Consider the following 20,744-nt stretch of genomic DNA (forward strand, 5'->3'; position numbering starts at 1 on the left):
CATTATTTCTTGATTTATACTCCGTCCAACAGTGTCGTTACTGTTAGGGGACCTATAGACTACGCCCACCAGCAACGTTTTGCCCTTATTATTCCTTATCTCCACCCATAGTGATTCACCATCTTGATCTTCTGAGCCAATATAGTTTCTCACTAATGCACTGATCTCATCCTGTATTAACAGAACTAAACCACCTCCTTTACCTTTCTGTCTGTCCTTCCGAATTGTCAAATACCCCTGAATATTTCGTTCCCAGCCTTGGTCGCCTTGCAACCACGTCTCTGTAATGGCTATCAGATCATACCCATTTGTATCTATTTGTGCCGACAACTCATCTATTTTTTAATGAATGCTGTGTGCATTCAGATAAAGAGCTTTTAATTTTGTTTTTTACGATTTTTTCCTGCTTCGATTCCACTTTCTGATTCACTTTTATGTTTATACATTCTGTCCCTTCCTGTCACGCTCTGCTTTTCATTTCCCCCAGTGCTACCCTGCTCTATTGCCTTCTCCTTATTCTTTGACTTTTAAAATTTTCACTCGCCTGAAACCTCCCCTTCACTAATTAGTTTAAAGCACTCTCTACAGCCCTAGTTATTCCCAACATGGTCTAAGTGGAGTGCTTCCCAACGGAACAGTTCCCTCTTACCCCAGTACTGGTGCCTGTGTCCCACGAACCAAAACCCATTTCTCCCACACCATTCCTGGAGCCATGTGGTTAACTCTCTGATCATATTTACCCTAAGCAAATCTACTTGTGGCTCAGTTAGTAATCCAGATATTATTACCTTTGTGGTTCTGCTTTTTAATTTGCCCCTAGCTGTTCATACTCTTTCAGCAGAACCTCTTTCTTTGTCCTACCAATGTCATTGGTACCCACGTGGATCACGACAACTGGATCTTTCCCTCCCATTCCAAGTTGCTCTCCAGCCCAGAGGAGATGTCCTTAACCCAGGCACTGGACAAGCAACACAGCCTTCGGGACACGCGCTCTCAGCTGCAGAGAACAGTATCTATCCCCCGAATGATACTGTCCCCTACCACTACAACATTTGTTTTTACTCCCCCCACTTGAATGGCCCCCTGCACCATGGTACTGTGGTCAGTTTGCTCATCCTCCCTGCAGTCCCTGCTCTCGTCCACACGGGGAGTAAGAGCCTCGAACATGTTGGACAAGAGCAAGGGCTGAGGCTCCTCCATCGCTACCTCCTGGATCCCCATACCTGCCTCAGTCGTAGTCACACCCTCCTGTCCCTGTCCATGGGCCAAATTTGAATTAATTTTTCTAAGGGGAGCTGCCCCCTGGTGTGATATATTCACAGAACACAGCACACACAGCCTCCAACATGGCAGGCAGCTCTCTCGGAAGCCTCTGGAAATCTGCCTGGTTCTGTTTATTATTAACCCTGCACTTGCAGTACACAATACGTCCACATCCACAGTGTGCAGCTACAAACATTACAAGCTTACAGACATTACACTTCTCCCTCCTTAATGAAGAAGCCATCATAACAAACATCATACATAACTTTCATGTTTATACATAACACAGGGTATAAACTTTTTTTTTCCATATTTACAAATTTAACTTTACCACTTGTTTTCTGTTTCGAAGAGGATACCTTCGCTCTCGAACAGAACCTTCCAAACATGGTGTCAACTTCGCATTCATTCGAGGCTCACCCTGAGGAACATTTTCCTCCACGGAATTTCCTTGATTTTCATTTGAACTCACTCTAACTTCAGGCTCTTTGTTTTCCTGACACAGACTTTCATTCTGATTCTCTCCTGGATTTGTTTCCAGTACATTGGATTTAGGATTTGCTACTGGTATATCAAAACTATCTGATGAGTCAGAAATAATTGAATCATTCCCACCTTCAACTCCTTCCATGTCTGTAGGTAAAATATGATCAATATGAACAAACCTAACCTGTCCATTATCAAACATCTTTACCAAACATGTGCGAGGACCACATATCTTCACCACTCATCCTGGTAACCACTTTAACTATTTATGGTGATGGTTCTTCACACTCACCTTCTGGTTTAATTTCACACTTCTCTCCTTTACTCTACCTTTATCATGATTCTCTTTCTGTCTTAATTGTGTCTCTTCTATCGACTGTGCCAAATTTGATTTTAACAACGAGAATCTGGTTCGTGGCTGTCGTTTGAGAAATAACTCTGCTTGTGTTCTACCAGTAGTTGTATGAGGAGTATTTCGATATGTAATCAAAAAATTTGATCCAATGACAACTGTCGTTTCCTTGGGATTTGGATCTAACATTTGTTTTATGAGGGCATGTTTTACAATTTGTACAGTGCGCTCTGCTGCACCATTCGAAGCAGGATGGTATGGTGGAACCTTGGTATGTTTTACACCATTTTTGCTCGTGAATTGTGCAAATTCTTCTGAACGAAATTGTGGTCCATTATCCGAAACAATTTCTTCGGGGAGGCCAAATGAAGAAAATAATTTGCGTAAAATATCCAATGTTTTACTTGTTGATATTTTCCACATTGGGAACACCTCAACCCACTTCGAATGGCTATCAATCACAATGAACAATTGTTGTCCTTCTAACTCAGCAAAATCAATATGTAGCCTTTGCCACACCCTGGGAGGCCATTTCCATGGCTGTATTGGTACTGGTGGTGGTTGCTTACTTACCGATTGACATGTTGTACACTGACTCACGATGTACTCTATATCTTTATCAAGACCTGGCCACCATTAATAACTGCGTGCAAAACTCTTGGTCAAGCACATTCCCAGGTGCTGGTCATGGAGGTCTCCTAATAATTTGGACCTGAATTTATTTGGTATAACCACTCTTGCACCCCACATGATACAATCTTTATCGACTGATAATTCATTCCTACGATTGAAGAATGGATGTGTATCTTCGTCTGTTACCTGGTTTGGCAATATACTCATACACCTTGTAGGGGTTTTTTGCTCTGCCCAATTACAGGTGTCTTTGGTGGCTGTTGGTGTATTGGGCCTCTCTGCCCCTTCGAGGGGACGGTCCAGCAGCTTATGGCTCGCTGACCACTAAACTGGCGGTTTCGAAGCGCCCTAGCACCGCTATCTGGTTCGAACCTCAGAATTTTGGTGGATTATGAGCTTCCACAAGGGAAAACAAAACACTCAGAGACAAGTGGCCCTTGGAACGAAAAAAAAAACCGGGTAAGTCCAATTTATTAACCACGTTAAGTTTCCAACAAGGTCAAACTTCATCAAAACACATATCTGACACACACTTATAAACTATGAAAATCTATGGGGAGAAACAGACACAATGAAATTCTTACACAATTTTATCTTTACAAGACATTTCCAACATCACCCCCACCCCCTTTTTACCTGACTGACCTAGGCTGACAGTTGGGAAAAGAAACCCCAGGATAATACTTACGATCCCTTTTGACAGTTATTTTTTTATGGTGCCTCAAAGTCTGCTGGTCCATTTTAACAGTCCTGGGAGTCAATCGGTCTGGGCCTCCCCTTTGATGGGCCATCACCGCAGTGATCTCAGGACTATTGTCCACTGTCCATATTAATTAGGTAGATGATGGTCCACATTCATAATTTGATGAGGGGTGAGTCATATTTTCGAACTGGGCTTGGTAGTTGAGGATTTTCCCGCTTCAGGCCCATCTCGACCCCTGATTGGCCTGCCAGAATGCACTTTTCCCTCATTGGCCAGTGCCTCTGTCTCACTTGTGAGCCAGACTCTACAATGTCTGTATCCGCCCACATGTTTCCCAGCCTGCCTGGTCTGAGGATTTTACTTGGGCAAAAATGTTCATTTAAAATGTATGGGACGATCCCATCTTGGTTTTCTTGTCCTTAGGGTGTTCCAAAAGAAAATGCGGCCATGGATTTTCTAATGTTCCACTCCCCCATCTTGACACACCCGGATATAGACAGAATGTGTCAAAAGGTTTGCAAGAAAATCCTAGAGCTCCCCAAGTGTCAGCCATCCCCATAATTACTCTAAACTATAGACCCGCTTAATCCAATGTGCACAAACAATATTTCTATCCATAATTTGTGCACTACCCATGCTCCTTTACAGGTAAACTACAAACAAGGTACCATTTTTGTTTTTAGTTACGTAGAGTTAAGTACATAATTATAGCACATCATGTCGCGTGTTCCTTGCGTTCCTTGAAAGATTTTTCTGCCATCACAGCATATCGAACAGATGTATTTACACTGTACAAATGTATATCTGTGATATGTAAGTCTGGATTGTGGTCTGTCACGGATAGTTTTAACAGCTTACATAGTTGACAGTGCCAGTCAGTTTTCAGGTACGGGCATTCGTGGTGCTACGGTAAACCAGAATGTTCCCTTTTGTTTAAAACCACCTGGAAACAAAATGGCATTTTTGTGTGTTAGACTGGGCTGTCCTGTTGTTTCTGGAATATTTTAAGATAGCCCCATGCTATTCAGGCTGTTTTAGATCTGCAGGCATTGATGCTGAGACATAGGACAATGACCAGTTGTACAATCACCAATGTGTGGGAGGCCATGCGAAGCCAAACCGGGATATCTACTCTCGTACCCCATTCCCACCACGCTGGTGACTGTATGTCCGCGATTTCGAGGGCTATGTCTTTGGTCTTTTGCTGTAGGGTGTAATAGTGTTTTTGGCTGAGATCCACTGCCTTCAACAGGGCGGTGAGTTTCTCAGGTAGTAAGGGTATGGGGTACCCAAAAAGGGCAACATAGTTCTGCAGATCACTCGCGTTATACTGTACCATGAGGTGGACCGTGGAGGGTTCTGGGATTGGGATGATCCCTTCCTGGGCCACTTGAACTTCTGCCCTAGGTTTAAAGCAAAAACAGCTGTCCGGAATATCACACCACTTACTCGGGCCGTGTCCATACCGGTGGGCAGTCATGGCGACACAATACTTCCCTTCACCTACATATGCTATCTGTGGAAGTACATAGCCAGGTGCCATCACCTCCATTGTGCAATTTATAGGTTCTGCCCCAGCAGTGCTAAACCCGTACTGTGGCCTCCCGAAGGCGTTCAAGTGCTGGGGACACAGGATGACCTGTGCTCCTCGGCTACGGCAGCCAGATAGGTCTGTACCCCTCATTGCGCACTCCCACACAATGACATAGGGTGGGACCGTTGCGGAATGGACGAGTACCCACCCCCCCCCACCCCCCGCGAACGACTCCAATGTTCTCCACACGGTCCAGGGCTGCTGGCTTACACCCATAATAGTGTGATTGGATTTCCCACAGTCAACAGGGACAGGATAGGCTTCCGACGCCACGCGGAGTTGGCAGGGACTGAGGGTGCTGCTGTATGTGTGTAGTGCCTCCAGGTGCTGGTTGCTGATCCAGGAGGGGACCCGACCTTGCCTAAGGTCTTCCAAATTGCTCCGTCCCTCTCCCAGCAACCAGGCCCCATAGAATACACACACCTTGTTCTGTGCAGCCTGATCCGAGGCCAGCTGGTCCTCCTTGATCAAGGTGTTTATTGTCTGGGCGTGAGCCTCTAGCTGGACAATAATTTCTTTCAGATGCACAGTCATAGCCACCCCCTCGTGAAGCGTAGAACCCAACACATTATTCTCTTTCCCTAGGATGCTGCGCAGCTGTGACTTTAACCCATTGATCTGTCGGGCCAGCTGCACATCATCCAGACTGTTCATGACGGATGCCCCAATGTTAAATCCGGTGAAAACGTCATTCATGACCCCCCTGCATTGTCGACCCGCTGAGTTGTATCTTCTTGTCTATACAGGTCCACCACATTGACGCCCGCAAAGTCCAACTCGTAGAAGCTCCTGAACATTTCCTTCAGTAGAGCTTGGTACAACAACTCGGTTTCTCTGGGGCAGAAAACAGGTGGGCAAACTTCTGTCAGGTTTAGAATTACTGAAGCAACAGCATAATGTACTCCCTGATATACTAACTTATCTGTCGGTGCTAACACTAACCTATTCCCAGGTCCCCTAGTGGTGGGTGGACATCCATAACTGTCAATGGGCTTGGGCGTGGGCAGGGGTTTCTTCACTTGAGCCAGCAGCTCGGTGGCGTTGACTGGTACCCGGAAGCGAGGGAGCACACAGTCTTCCCTGCTGCGATCCCATTCCATCCCCTTCCCCGAGTCCTTCCACCATCTGGCAAAGGCAATGGACAAACCCGCTGGGCACACCTGGGCCGACCCCCATAGGCATGTATAGATCCCCTGATCATAGGCCCACCATTTCTCCCAACACACCGTGACCCCTGGCCCGGTGACACTGTGATCGTCCGGTAGGTGTCATTGCTCAGACGTTCCCAGTCTGAGCTGCTGTCCTTGATGTCCGCGCTCGGTCATCTGAGCCACCACCAGCGTCCCAAAGGTATGTCCCCAACACACATTAAACACACTCTCCTTCCCTCTGTCAACCTAACCCGGGACGTGCCCATCTCGATTTCGGGGCAAGGAATGGAGGCCTCCCCATAGGTAAAACTCTTGTGGCTCGAATACCGGGTGGAATTCGAACCCAACCACCCAGGCCATCTCCCCTTGTGGAAGTAGGTGGCCTGGCCTTCTGCCTCCATGATCCCTTCTCCCGTGGTCACGATTGGTGCCCTGCCCCCGGAGCACCCGTATGTCAAAGACATCTCGATGTTGAGTTTCTATCTGGTGCAAGTCCCCAGGTAGGTAAATAACATCGCGATGGTCGAGAGCATCTTCTGGAACACAAGATTGAACACAGTCTTGCCTGAGACTCCTTCAGGCTCGACTGGAGTAACATCACAAAATAAAAACACCATCCACTCACTTTAAAATCTCCCTAAACTATATACAGCACACCGGGCTATATACAATGCCACCCATCTCCAAGTGGCCAGGTCAGTCTCTGATACTGACTTGGCTTTGTCGGCCATCTTGCTGTCCTTGCCCCAGGAGCCGAACTGCCCCTTTTTGTAGGGCTTGCAGGAGGACTTCTTTTAAATGTCCTGCTTCCATTTCTGTGAGCCCGTCGGTGTCTGGGATCTTTCCTGGGTCTTTCGGTGGAGTCTACCACTCTTGTGCTTCTTTTCTCATTTGACTCTGGGACGGACGGGAAGGTATGCGGGGGACCAAGGCATCCTAGGCTGCCCCACTCTGGAACTACGCCTAACCAGGGGTGTGGAGTCCCATGTTATGGGCTGCACCCCCTGGTCCTCCCACTGGTCTATCCCTTCCTCTATCTGCCCTGTCGTTATACTGCACAGGACTCCCTTCTCCTGTGCTAAGTCCCTTTCCTGCCTATCAGGCTGTGCTACTTCACTCTGCTGTGTGATGGTCTTACTGTGGCAGTGGACTATTCCGGGTTGTGGGGCTTCGGGGCTGGGGTTGACCTCTGTTACAGCCTCCACATCCACCGGAATGTCCTCTGCCCCCCGTGAGGTTTCTTTACCTGTGGGAGCCTTCCCTTTTTCCTGCCCTAGTAGGGTCGAACCGTTTGCATTGGTTTATGTGGTACCACTTTACCCAGCGAGGTAATTGGACCGCATAAACCATAGGGCTTGCCTTGTCCACTATACTGTAGGGCCCCATGTACAGTGGCTCGAACACCCCCACCCTGGCAAAGCTGAACACCATGACCTGTTCGCCTATTTCCCAGTCGTGGTGGCTACAGGGTTCCAGCAGCAACTTGTTACTAAAGTGCTGTCTTCCCATGTTGGTACTGCCTGCGAGTGAATCTGCTGCAGCTGTTACAGCAGATTCCTAGCAAAGCGGTCTCGGTTAGCTTCCTGAAGCTGTCCTTCAGTGAGACCCGGCACCAATGTGTGTACTGGGGTCCTCGTGGGTCTCCCAGTCATCAGCTCATGGGGTGAATACTCTGCTTTTCGACTGACTGGCCCGGACCCCATAAGGACCAGTGGCAAGACCTCTACCCATCTGTTGGGTGAATTCCCTGTCTCCTTGTGGAGCCTTTCCTTGATGGTGCGGTTGAGATGCTCTACAGGGCCTGAGGATTGGGGGTTGTATGCCACATGCCACCATGCTTTAATCCCCAGTACCTTTAAGGTGGTCTGCATCACCTGGCTGGTGAAGTGGTTTCCCTGGTCGGACTCCACAAACTGCGGCAGACCCCACCTTGAGAACACTTCCCTGACCAGGATCTTGGCCGTCCCTAATGCAGTAGCTGTTCGGCAAGGGAAGGCTTCCACCCATTTGGAGAATACATCCACCAGCACTAGACAGTACTTGTACCCCCCCCGGGCGGTTGGTCGGGGCCCTATGCAGTCGATTTGGATCGACTGCCATGGTCCCTCTACCTGCCTGATGTGTCCCATGGATGCCTTTCTCTTCTGGGGGTCTGGGTTGTTGGCTGCACACACCAGACAGGCTGTGCAGAAATCACGGACGTCGTTCCAGAGATCTGGCCACCATGCTGCCTGTTCCACCTTCTGCCAGGTGGACTCTGGCCCGGGGTGTCCCGCACCTGGACCCTCATGGGCCAGTTGTAGGAACTCCCGCTGGTGTTGTGCTGGAACCACCCACTTATCCCCTTTAAACAGCATCCCTTCCTTGACAGCTATATCTGCGGCACTGTATGGGCTCTCTGCCTTTCCTCCACTTAGGATGGTTGCTATGGCAGCCTTGAGGACGGGATCCTGCGCCTGAACCGTTCTCAGGTCCGGGGCCACTGCTACCCCTGCGCTCCCTTGTTTCCCTGGCTTGCCTCTAGCTGCTACCACCCTGCCTTTCTCATACGGGTCCCAGAAGCGATCTGTCTTGGCTCCTTCTCTGGCCAGGAGGTCGGCCCGCTGGTTACCCTCTGCCCTGGGCTCTGTCTTAGAATGTGCCTTAACCTTGTGGATGTAGACGTCCCTATTGTTCCCTAGGGCTGCCACTATCCTTACTAGCAGGGGTTTGGTTACCAGGGGCTTCCCATCTGCGGATGTGTACCCCCTGCGTGACCAAATAGTCAGATACTCTGTACACGAATTGCAAATAAACCAACTGTCCGTATACGTGGTGGGGAATTTCTCGGGGTGTGTCACCTCTTACATCACTGCTGACAGTTCAGCCTGCTGGGCGTTCAGGGTGCTGGGGAGTTTAAGCGTCAAGGCTATGCCTGCCCCGGGGTCCCAAACTCCGCAGCCTGTGAGTCTTGTACCTGCAGACACTGAACAGGATCCATCGACGTAGATCTCGCGGCCTGTGGGATGTACCCCTGCCCGAAATCCAAAGTCGATGTCCCAAACCCCTTCTACTGAGCATCTGTTGGCTCCCCTGCATAAATGAGGTTAGCTGCAAGCCTGGGCTCGCAGAGGCCCCTGACCCTGATGGCCATTTGGGAGAGGAGGAGGGTCCAGCGAGTGATCCTGGCACTGCTGACTGTTCCATCCTTTATTCTCCCATCTAACAACATCTGAGTCAGGGTGTGATGGGTGAGGAGTGTGATAGGGGATACTCCTGTGAAAACCTGTGCTCTTTTCACAGCCCAGTGAGTGGCTAACAGATGCCTTTCACAGTTGGAGTACTCCTTCTCCACCTCTGCAAGGACTCTAGAGGAGTACACCATCGGTCTCAGCTGTCTGTGCCTTTCCTGTAAAGGTATTGCACTTAGACTGTCCCCGCTGGCTGCTACTTCTAAATAGAAATCCTTTCCCCCATCAATAGCCCCCAGTGCAGGTGCCTTCTGCAGGTTCTGTTTCAACTGAAGAAATGCAGCTTGGTAGCCTTGATCCCACTCCCGCTCGACCCCTTTGTATAGGAGCCTGAGTAGAGGGGCTGCGGTTGCTGCATAATCTTCTATGAAATCTCCACAGTAGCCTGTGATCCCTAAAAAAGATCTGACTCCGGATACGGTGGTTGGTACCGGGAGTTCTTGCCTTTGGGCCTTAGCTATATCTCATTCCCCTGCTCTGAGTGTTCGACCCAGGAATTTTACTTCCTTTAACCCTATCTGGGCCTTCTTGGGGTTGACCTTAAAACCCCCCCTCCTTGAGCACAGCCAACAGTTCTGCCAGCAGGGGACCATGCTCTTTACTGTTGTCAGTGAAAAGGAGCAGGTCGTCCACATACTGCACCAACTGTTGCAGCTGGCTGAAGCTCTTTAAACAGTTCGCCATGCACTGGTGGAAGATACTTGGACTGTTGTGAAATCCTTGAGAGAGGCAGCTCCAAGTATATTGCTGTTCCTTAAAGGTGAAAGCAAACTTGTACTGGTCCTCTTTCCTCACAGGGATAGACCAGAAGCCATTTGAAATGTCTAGGACTGTGAAGGTGGTTGCAGACGCAGGGATTTCCCTGATCAGGTCTGCCACTGCTGCCGCTGTAGGAGCACAAGCCGGGATGTTTCTGTTCAGCACCACGGTGGCCCTCCACGAGTTGTCCGGTTTTCTGACTGGCCACAGGGGAGAGTTCACGTGCATGGCTATGGGTCTCAACACACCCTGCTCCACCAGTGAGCTCAGTGTCACTTCCAAGTCAGCGTCTGCCTCTCTCGGGAAGTTATACTGCCTCTGAGGTCGGGACATGGGATCCCCATCTATCCTGACCTCTACTCCGGTGACTCTCCCACAGTCATGTTTGTCGGTGGCAAATGCTGCGAGACTGGCTCGCACATAGGCCCTGTACTCTGCCGGGGTGTCCCTGACCAGAAGTTCTAAGTCATAACCCCCTTTTGGCTTCACAGTACATAGAGCCCCTTTGTCTTGTATCCTTTCTATAAGCATGACCTCGTTGTTTGTACCTGGGTCCACTGTTCCCCATAAACAGTGATTTTGAAGATCCACCAGGATCTGGTGGGCTATAATGAAGTCAGCTCCCAATATACTTTTGTTAGCCTGCTCCCACCTTATCAGGACGCACTTCCATTTGGTGGTCAGTGTTCCTAACTTAAGGGTCAGTGGGATCGAAAAATACCCTGTTCTTTCGTTCCCCGTGAAGCCGATCAGCTCGTAGGGCACACCGCTGGACAGGGGCGAGGAGGTCGGGTCCTCTGTGTGGACAAGGGTGCTTGAAGCCCCCGTGTCCAACAAGTAAGTTCCCTGGTTCCCCTCCACCTCCATTTTTACCCACGGTCTTCCCCATGAGTCATAGTCCAGCGGACACAGGTAGGCAGGCTTGGTGGGTGCTAGTCATGGTTCCTGCTGTATGGGAGCTGTGGGGATCTCTCTACCCACCGCTACATTGATACGGCCGGGACCTGTCAGCAGCTGCCTGAGGGTTTCTACAGCGGTTTCAAACACTGTTGTGGCACCCGCTATCTCATTACCGGGTATCGCCTCCGTGGGTGTTTTTACTTCTTTCACGCGGTAGGGGTTGGCCCTGCAGTTGTTGTGGTAGTGGCCAGGCTTACCGCACCCGTAACACACCCCCCTTCTATCGGGAGGATGTCCACCCTCCTGATGCCACTCTCTCTTGGGGATTTAGTTGGATTGCACCACATGCACCCAGCCTTTTACTGTTTTCGCTGGCTTCCCCTCTTCCTCCCCATCCCACCGCCGTGTGGCAGCCAGTCTGCCTGTCACGATGGCTTCGATGAGATTGGGGTCTCCCGGGATGAACCAGACCCCGAGATCTGCCCTTTCCTTGACACTGGGCAGACTGTTCACAATTATGGTGCGAAACCATACTTCCCTTTGTTCCGCTGTAAAGTTGTTTCTGACAAGCAGGCCACCACATACTGTGCTGTAGACCAGCCATAACCTTTCCACGTATATCTGTGGGGCCTCTCCTGCTAACTGGCGTGTTTTCGCTATCCTTTCAAAGGGACTCCCTTCGTTCCACCCCATGGCCTCTAGGATAGCCCTTTGTAATGCTGCGAGGGTGCTTTGTCCCCTGCGACAATCTGGGGGAAGAGCCTGGTAGATCTTCATGTCAATGGAAAAAAGGAACACTTTAACTGCTTCCGCATTATCGCATGTGTTCATGTCCACTGCCTGCGCTATCTCCAGGAAGTGAGCATACGAATCTCCCAGTCTAGTGAGCTTTGGGATATGTGACACCATGGCCTTTAATGCAGCAACTGAATGTGGAATGATAAACTCGCTGTCCAGCGGCCCTTGGGTTGTGCACCTTGTGGGGGACCGTACTTCCTCTGCACAGCCGGCCACATCGGTCCCGCGGCAGACACCACCACTGGCTCCCCCCTTTCCTCAGCCTCAACTGCCTCTGAATTTAAACAGAGCAGACTCGACCCTTTCTGCGGATGTCCCATACCCCTTTGGCTGGACCGGCTCTATCTGGCCGATCCCATGCCCTGTGGGTTTCTTGGGCTGCACCCTCTGATCCTCCGTAAGGCCTGCTGGACACACTACCGGCGCCTCAGGAGGCGGTCGACTGTCCTCTGCCGCCGGATCCGCTTCCACTCCCCCATACCCTGACATGTTGGTTGCCTCCCTGGGCCACAACAGACAGACTGCCCCCTTTACTTGGGACAGAGCCTGGAGGAGGGATTGGATCCACTTATGGCAGGGCGCATGATCTGCCTTCTCATGGCTTATTTCAGTGTTAACTTTATAGGCGGTGCGCAAATCCCTTAATTGGACCTGAAACTCTTGGACCTGCTGGGCATAAGCTGCACTCTGCTCCCTGTACTTCTGTTCTGTAGCCCGTGACGCCGTAACCTGACTCTGCAGGTACTCTTGATGGTTGCGGAACGTTTCCTCTAACCGTGCCCTTCTATTCCTTTCCTCTATTAACTCTTCTGTGACCTTAGTACCTGCGGCCCCCCTGGCCGCTGAGGTGATAACGGCATCCTTTAATTCCTCCTGTAATTTTCCTACCTGGAGGTCTAACTCCAGAACCTGCCTAGTTAAACATATCAGCCAAATTGCCTTTTCTACCCTTCTGTTATGTGTAGGCCCTTGTGTCCACTGGGCTGCCGCGTCTGCTGGACATGGCGCCCTGGTCAGGTTCTGAACCCATGTTTTGGCAAAATTGACCTTGGAGAAAACATATTCCGTGATTCTCTCCTCCATTTTAGATTTTTTCAATATCACCCTCTCTGAGGTAGTAAGCTCATTTTCCCACTGAGCTCCAACCTGGCTCGCCATGAGTGTAGGAGGCTTTTGCTGTGTCTAATTATGAGGGTCTTTTGTGGCTGTTGGTGTATTGGGCCTCTCTGTCCCTTCTAGGGGACAGTCTAGCAGCTTATGGCTCGCTAACCACTAAACTGGTGGTTTCAAAGCGCCCTAGCACCCCTATCTGGTTCTAACCTCAGAATTTTGGTGGATTATGAGCTTCCACAAGAGAAAACAAAACACTCAGAGACAAGTGGCCCTTGGAACGAAAAAAAAAATGGGTAAGTCCAATTTATTAACCACGTTAAGTTTCCAACAAGGTCAAACTTCATCAAAACACATATGTGACACACACTTATAAACAATGAAAATCTATGGGAAGAAACGGGCACAACGAAAACCTTACACAATTTTATCTTTACAAGACATTTCCAATACCACTCCCACCCCCCTTTTTACCTGACTGACCGAGGCTGACAGTTGGGAAAAGAAACCCCAGGATAATACTTACGATCCCTTTTGACAGTTATTTTTTTAGCCTTAGGATGGTTGGTTTACGGGATAGCTGGAGTGAATGTTGCCTCTCCCAGTTACTTCGGTCTCCGGTTCTTCAGCTGGTTGACCTCGGAGCATTGTTCGGTGTGCGACTCGGCTTCTTGAGACGATGTTGGGCCTCTCAGTAGTTGGGTTGTATATTCTGCACACAAGTCGACTCCAGGGCCCGTTCGATGGTAGGTTTCCCAGCCGGTAACAGTCCGTCCCCGTTCTCTCTCGGTTTCTGTCTGTCTGTGACTGCTACTGCTCCTCGACTCCTTCTCTACTGCTCCAGCTGCTTCTCCCTCTCGTTGGTTCCATAGGTCCGATATTTGTATCCAATTTAGTTCTGGCCTTTTTGCACCCAAACTCAGTTGGTGGTCCATTGTGTAAGTTTGGATGGGGAGATAGCTTTGAATATTTAATCAGAAGATGTCACAGGTACAGGTAGGTGTGAGGACAGGGGTCTTGTTTCAGTGCACATTGGTGCCTCAAAGTCTGCTGGTCCATTGTAACAGTCCTGGGAGTCAATCGGTTTGGGCCTCCCCTTTGATGGGCCATCACCGCAATGATCTCAGGACTATTGTCCTCTGTCCATATTAATTAGGTAGATGATGGTCCACATTCATAATTTGATTAGGGGTGAGTCATATTTTCGAACTGGGCCGGGTAGTCCTCATTGGTTGAGGATTTCCCCGCTTCAGGCCCGACTCGATCTCTGATTGGCCTGCCAGAATGTACTTTTCCCCCATTGGCCAGTGCCTCTGTCTCGCTTGTGAGCCAGACTCCACAATGTCTGTATCCCCCCACACGTTTCCCAGCCTGCCTGGTCTGAGGATTTTACTTGGCCAAAAATGTTCATTTAACGATCCCATCTTAGTTTTCTTGTCCTTAGGGTGTTCCAAAAGAAAATGCGGCCATGGCTTTTCGAACCTTACAACCTTTGACATCACTGGGTCATGTTTTGTTGCTCTACCAATCTCTTCAGCTGTGTCTGGCAGTTCATCAATGTATGAAAAATAAAACACTTCTTCCCTATCGGTGTAACTTGTGATGGGAAAGACAATCTTGACATTACATCAGCATTACTGTGATCAGCTGATCGTCTGTATTCAATATCATATGTATATGCTGACAAAATCAAAGCCCATCTCTGCATTCAGGCTGCAGCTAATGTTGGAACTGGGGACTTTGGATGGAGGATTGCTGTTAGGGGCTTATGGTCCATAACGATGGTAAACGTATGACCATACAAGTATTTGTGAAACTTCTTGACCACAAAAATTAATGCCCAAACTTACTATAAAAGTTCAAAAGACCCAAGAATGAACAAAGTTCAGTGACATTCCTGGGAGTTGGTGCATTTCTAATTGCATCCAATTTTTCCATGGTTGGATGTAAGCCATCTTTGTCTGCTCTATACCCTAAGTACTCCACTGAGTTTTTAAATAACTCACACTTACGAGCAGACACTCGTACTCTGTGCTTCTCTAGCCGTTTGAGGACTTCATTCCATACGTTTTTATGAATTTGCCTATTTGGTGCTGAAATTAGTATGTCATCCAAATAACATGCTACTCCTTCAATACCTTGCAAAATCTGTTTCATCACCTCTTTGAATATGGCCGGGGCGGAAGACACTCTAAACGGTAGCCTATTAAATTGATATCGGCCTAGATGAGTATTTACAGTCAAACATGACTTGGACTCCTCATCTAGTTCAAGCTGTAAGTAGGCATTCGTAAGATCCAGTTTTGAGAAGATCTGAACAAATCTTCTATATTCGGCTATGTATTGGGGACATTACACTCACGAACCTGGTTTACGGTTACTTTATAATCACCACACAATCTTACCTTAACATCGGACTTAGGTACAACAACAATGGGTGTAGCTCTCATCGCCAAATGTGATATAGTCACAGAGCACAAGCACACACAGCTTCCAACATGGCAGGCAGCTCTCTCGGTAGCCTCCGGAAATCTGCCTGGCTCTGTTTATTATTAACCCTGCACTTGCAGTACACAATACGTCCACATCCACAGTGTGGAGCTACAAACATTACAAGCTTACAGACATTGCACCTGGAACGCAGTGTCCAGATAACTCTCCCCCTCTCTGATGTGTCACAGTGTCTGCAGCTCGGACTCCAGCCCATTAACACGGAGCCGAAGTTCCTCGAGTTGTAGACACTTGCTGCAGATATGGTCACTGTGGACCTCAATGGGGTCAACCGACTCCCACATGCAACAGCAGAAACACATCGCCTGCCATCTCTAATGTATTGAGTTAATTAAGTTTTCAAAGATTTGTTTTTAATCCCAGCTCTTAATTCAAACCAATGCGCCAGAAAAGAGAGAAAAACTCACCAACCAATCACTTCCCTTCTTTCGTGTGATGTCACACTTTGACTTTGGTTCTTTTTACTTCTTGTCTTCAGGTCAGTTGGTGTTTGGGCCTCGCTGCGAGGACCGTCCCTCCCTCTCCCTCTCCCTCTCACACTGCGGGATGTGTCCCTCCCTCTCCCTCTCCCTCTCACACTGCGAGGTGTGTCCCTCCCTCTCCCTCTCACACTGCGAGGTCCGTCCCTCCCTCTCCCTCTCCCTCTCACACTGCGGGATGTGTCCCTCCCTCTCCCTCTCCCTCTCACACTGCGAGGTGTGTCACTCCCTCTCCCTCTCACACTGCGAGGTGTGTCCCTCCCTCTCGCTCTCCCTCTCACACTGCGAGGTCCGTCCCTCCCTCTCCCTCTCTCACTGCGGGATGTGACCCTCCCTCTCCCTCTCACACTGCGGGATGTGTCCCTCCCTCTCCCTCTCACACTGCGAGGTCCGTCCCTCCCTCTCCCTCTCACACTGCGAGGTCCGTCCCTCCCTCTCCCTCTCACACTGCGAGGTGTGACCCTCCCTCTCCCTCTCACACTGCGGGATGTGTCCCTCCCTATCCCTCTCACACTGCGAGGTGTGACCCTCCCTCTCCCTCTCACACTGCGAGGTCCGTCCCTCTCTCTCCCTCTCACACTGCGGGATGTGTCCCTCCCTCTCCCTCTCACACTGCGATGTGTGTCCCTCCCTCTCCCTCTCACACTGCGGGATGTGTCCCTCCCTCTCCCTCTCACACTGCGAGGTGTGTCCCTCCCTCTCCCTCTCACACTGCGAGGTGTGTCCCTCCCTCTCCCTCTCACACTGCGAGGTCCGTCCCTCCCTCTCCCTCTCACACTGCGAGGTGTGTCCCTCCCTCTCCCTCTCACACTGCGGGATATGTCCCTCCCTCTCCCTCTCACACTGCGGGATGTGTCCCTCCCTCTCCCTCTCACACTGTGGGATGTGTCCCTCCCTCTCCCTCTCACACTGCGGGATGTGTCCCTCCCTCTCCCTCTCCCTCTCACACTGCGAGGTATGACCCTCCCTCTCCCTCTCCCTCTCACACTGCGGGATGTGTCTCTCCCTCTCCCTCTCACACTGCGAGGTGTGTCCCTCCCTCTCCCTCTCCCTCTCACACTGCGGGATGTGACCCTCCCTCTCCCTCTCACACTGCAGGATGTGTCCCTCCCTCTCCCTCTCCCTCTCACACTGCGAGGTATGACCCTCCCTCTCCCTCTCACACTGCGGGATGTGTCCCTCCCTCTCCCTCTCACACTGCGAGGTGTGTCCCTCCCTCTCCCTCTCCCTCTCACACTGCGGGATGTGTCCCTCCCTCTCCCTCTCACACTGCGAGGTGTGACCCTCCCTCTCCCTCTCACACTGCGGGATGTGTCCCTCCCTCTCCCTCTCCCTCTCACACTGCGAGGTGTGTCCCTCCCTCTCCCTCTCACACTGCAGGATGTGTCCCTCCCTCTCCCTCTCCCTCTCACACTGCGGGATGTGTCCCTCCCTCTCCCTCTCACACTGCGAGGTGTGACCCTCCCTCTCCCTCTCACACTTCGGGATGTGTCCCTCCCTCTCCCTCTCACACTGCGAGGTGTGTCCCTCCCTCTCCCTCTCCCTCTCACACTGCGAGGTGTGTCCCTCCCTCTCCCTCTCACACTGCGAGGTCCGTCCCTCCCTCTCCCTCTCACACTGCGAGGTCCGTCCCTCCCTCTCCCTCTCACACTGCGAGGTCCGTCCCTCCCTCTCCCTCTCACACTGCGAGGTGTGACCCTCCCTCTCCCTCTCACACTGCGGGATGTGTCCCTCCCTCTCCCTCTCACACTGCGAGGTGTGATCCTCCCTCTCCCTCTCCCTCTCACACTGTGGGGTGTGACCCTGGGCTCTCCCTCTTGCTCTGTTTAAATGCTGCCACTCCCGCTCAGGTCTCGCGTTGCTTGGTGTGCTGATGTACTAAAAGGAAGGTAATACAACCACTGCATAAACACAAGAAAGAATATACCTTGGAACTAGACCCTTTCATGTGGAAACCTGCCGTCCTTACCCGGTTTGGTCTATATGTACTCCCAGTCTCACGTCAATGTGGTTGGCTCTTAACTGCCCTCAGAAGTGGCATATAAACTACTAGGAGGCCCACCACCACCTTCCCAGAGGCAACTAAGGATGGGCAATAAATGCAGGACTTTTCACTGAAGCCCATATCCTGAGAATGAAAGCTAAAGAAACACCTCACCGCACCCCCACCCCCCCCTCCCCAGCCCCCACCCCTCCATCTCACAGCACCTGCAGGACTACTTGAACCAGCTGGCACAACTGGTGAGTCTTAACAATCTCAATCATTGCTGACCCACGATGCCCAAATAGCTGACTGTGTTGTAGTATATTTACTGCATGGGATTGTAGTCACTGAGGCATGCACCTCCTATGTCCTCTCTACCCCTGGGCTTCTCCCTCCAGTTCCTCCCTCTCCACTATGATATAACACCTAATGTTTTCCAACAAAAATAAATCCTTCTGTCACTGCGATGGTAATACTCAGATATTTTTCCATTCATTAAGTTGACTGACATCAGGTCTGACCGAGAGAAAATTAGTCATTCTTCGATTGAGGCTGCTTTACGTGACAATACTAACGAAAATATGGAGACACGTAACTGAGAAATTTTCACTGTAGGTGTTTCTCCCACGAGACCACTAAACCTTACCAGAAGCATTTGCTTAAAACTGATGTATGCTAATTACCTTTACCACTCTGCTGCATCAAGGATTTTGTCTGTGAAATAATTGCAGAGTGAGTTATTAGTGCAGTAGTAAAATTGTCATCTGTTGTCATAAGATGATAGATATGAAAATCATTGTGTTACATAGGCCAACTCCTGGAAGCACTGAGACATCTTCCTGCACTTATTTTCTCATGAAGGTACTGATCGTCAGCAATGTGTGTAAAAATAAACAAGAACAATAAGTGTCTTTTTTCAGGTAAGGTGACTGACTGGGCACTTTGTCAGAATATGGCTGGGAAAAGTACAAATAGAGAGAGGGTCACGTAGAAAAGAAATACATTAAATCAGAATCTATAGCCCCGATTTTAACTAGTGACATGAATTGGGCAGGTTGGAAGCCCCCACGATTTCGCGAGTGGAAGGCTCAGGTGATTTTAACTCCCGGGCCTCATTTCCATCTGATTGATGGGCTGTCCTCCTTCTCCCATCAGGAATCAGGCAGCCCACCCACATGACGCATGCAATTTCTGGCAGGTCTCCCTAGCTGTCTTTCAAGCAGGGATGCACCTCGGAAAAGTGCATAGTTAAAATGGCGGTGGATTGGAGTACGTCAGGAACTCAGCAGTAATTACTCTATTGCTATTTTACCCACCCATCTACCCCATTCCTGTCGGGTGAGCAGGGCTACAGTCAGGCCTTTTCTTTAACTGGAGCCGAAGTTAAGCTTTTTAAAATGAAGTACATGGCTGTTTTCATTTTATGAGTTACATTTTTTTAATAGATTAAAATAAAGATTGCAGTATTGCTAACCGAGTAGCACAATGCGCCTATAATCCAATTAGCTGTAGGTGAGTGTCAAATTGTGTTTGATAATGCTCCTGTGAAGCAGCTTGGGATGTTTTACTTTGTTAAAGGTACTATATAAATGCAAGTTGTTGTTGCTAGTTTGCCAGGCAGCTTTGCAGAAGTGATACTAGTCTTCTATGCAGATCAAAGTCTACAAATTGATATTTTCAGCTGAATATTGTGTAGTAAAGAATGAATGCAAAATATTGTTTGATTTTTAAAAGGGCAAAATCAAGATAGATTATGAAGACATCATTTAAACAGCAGGACATTTCTTTCTAATGACCTGCCTGGAAATAGATTATCAGATGTCATCATCATCATCATCATAGATGGTCCCTCGAATGAGGATGACTTGCTTCCACACCAAAAGGAATGAGTACACAGATATTTCAATGAAGGACCCGATATTCCAGTCCTGAACTCTAGGGGTGGAAGATGCCTGTGCGTTAAATTTTTTAATGTGTGGTGTCTGTTGTACATCAGCCACCGCATGGGCTTGACAGAGCTCAGCCTTTATCCAGTGGCAAGGGTTAACCAGGATGACTGGAGACCTGCTCTGCTGCACGGACCGAGAGCACACTCATATCACAGTGTGGGCTGGCCAATGCTGCCCCTGGGCTATCGGCTCTTCTGGGCCCCGTACCCTCATTTGCCGCACTTCCGCCATGATCTCTTGCCGCTTCTCCACCACAAACATTCACCGCATCTCCGCCACGATCTCTCACCGTACCACCGCACCAAACATTCGCTTCCCCTCTGCCACAAACATTCGCTGCACCTCCGCCACGATCTCTCACCGCTCCTCTGCCATGATCCCTCACTGCGTCTCGCATTCGCCACACCTGTGCCACGATCTCTCACCACTCCTCTGTCCTGTTCATTTGCCACACTTCTGCCATGATCTCTCAGCCCCCCCACGCCTCAACCATTTGCCACACCTCCACCATGATGTTCCACCGCTCATCTACCCCAACCTTCCCGCTCTTCTGCTGTATCTTGGCCCTGTCTATGATCCTGCCCACACTCCAAATGGCGACCCGGGCTTTGATGACATCACCCAGTCATCCACCTCAAAGCCGTCACACACTTGGAATGGCTCGTGCTGGAAGTTGTAGTGGTATGCACTTATACCCCGACCTGCAGTGGTGTCCTCTCGCTGTTCGGGGTGGCCCACAATGTTGCAGGGCCCGCACTCCATTTACTTCTTTCATTAAGAGAGGGACGACACTACAATAAAAATGCTGTGCACTGTAATGAGACCTTTGAGAGAGAATCCCA

The sequence above is a fragment of the Pristiophorus japonicus genome, chromosome 1 (assembly GCF_044704955.1).
Source record: "Pristiophorus japonicus isolate sPriJap1 chromosome 1, sPriJap1.hap1, whole genome shotgun sequence".
Classification (NCBI taxonomy): domain Eukaryota; kingdom Metazoa; phylum Chordata; class Chondrichthyes; family Pristiophoridae; genus Pristiophorus; species Pristiophorus japonicus.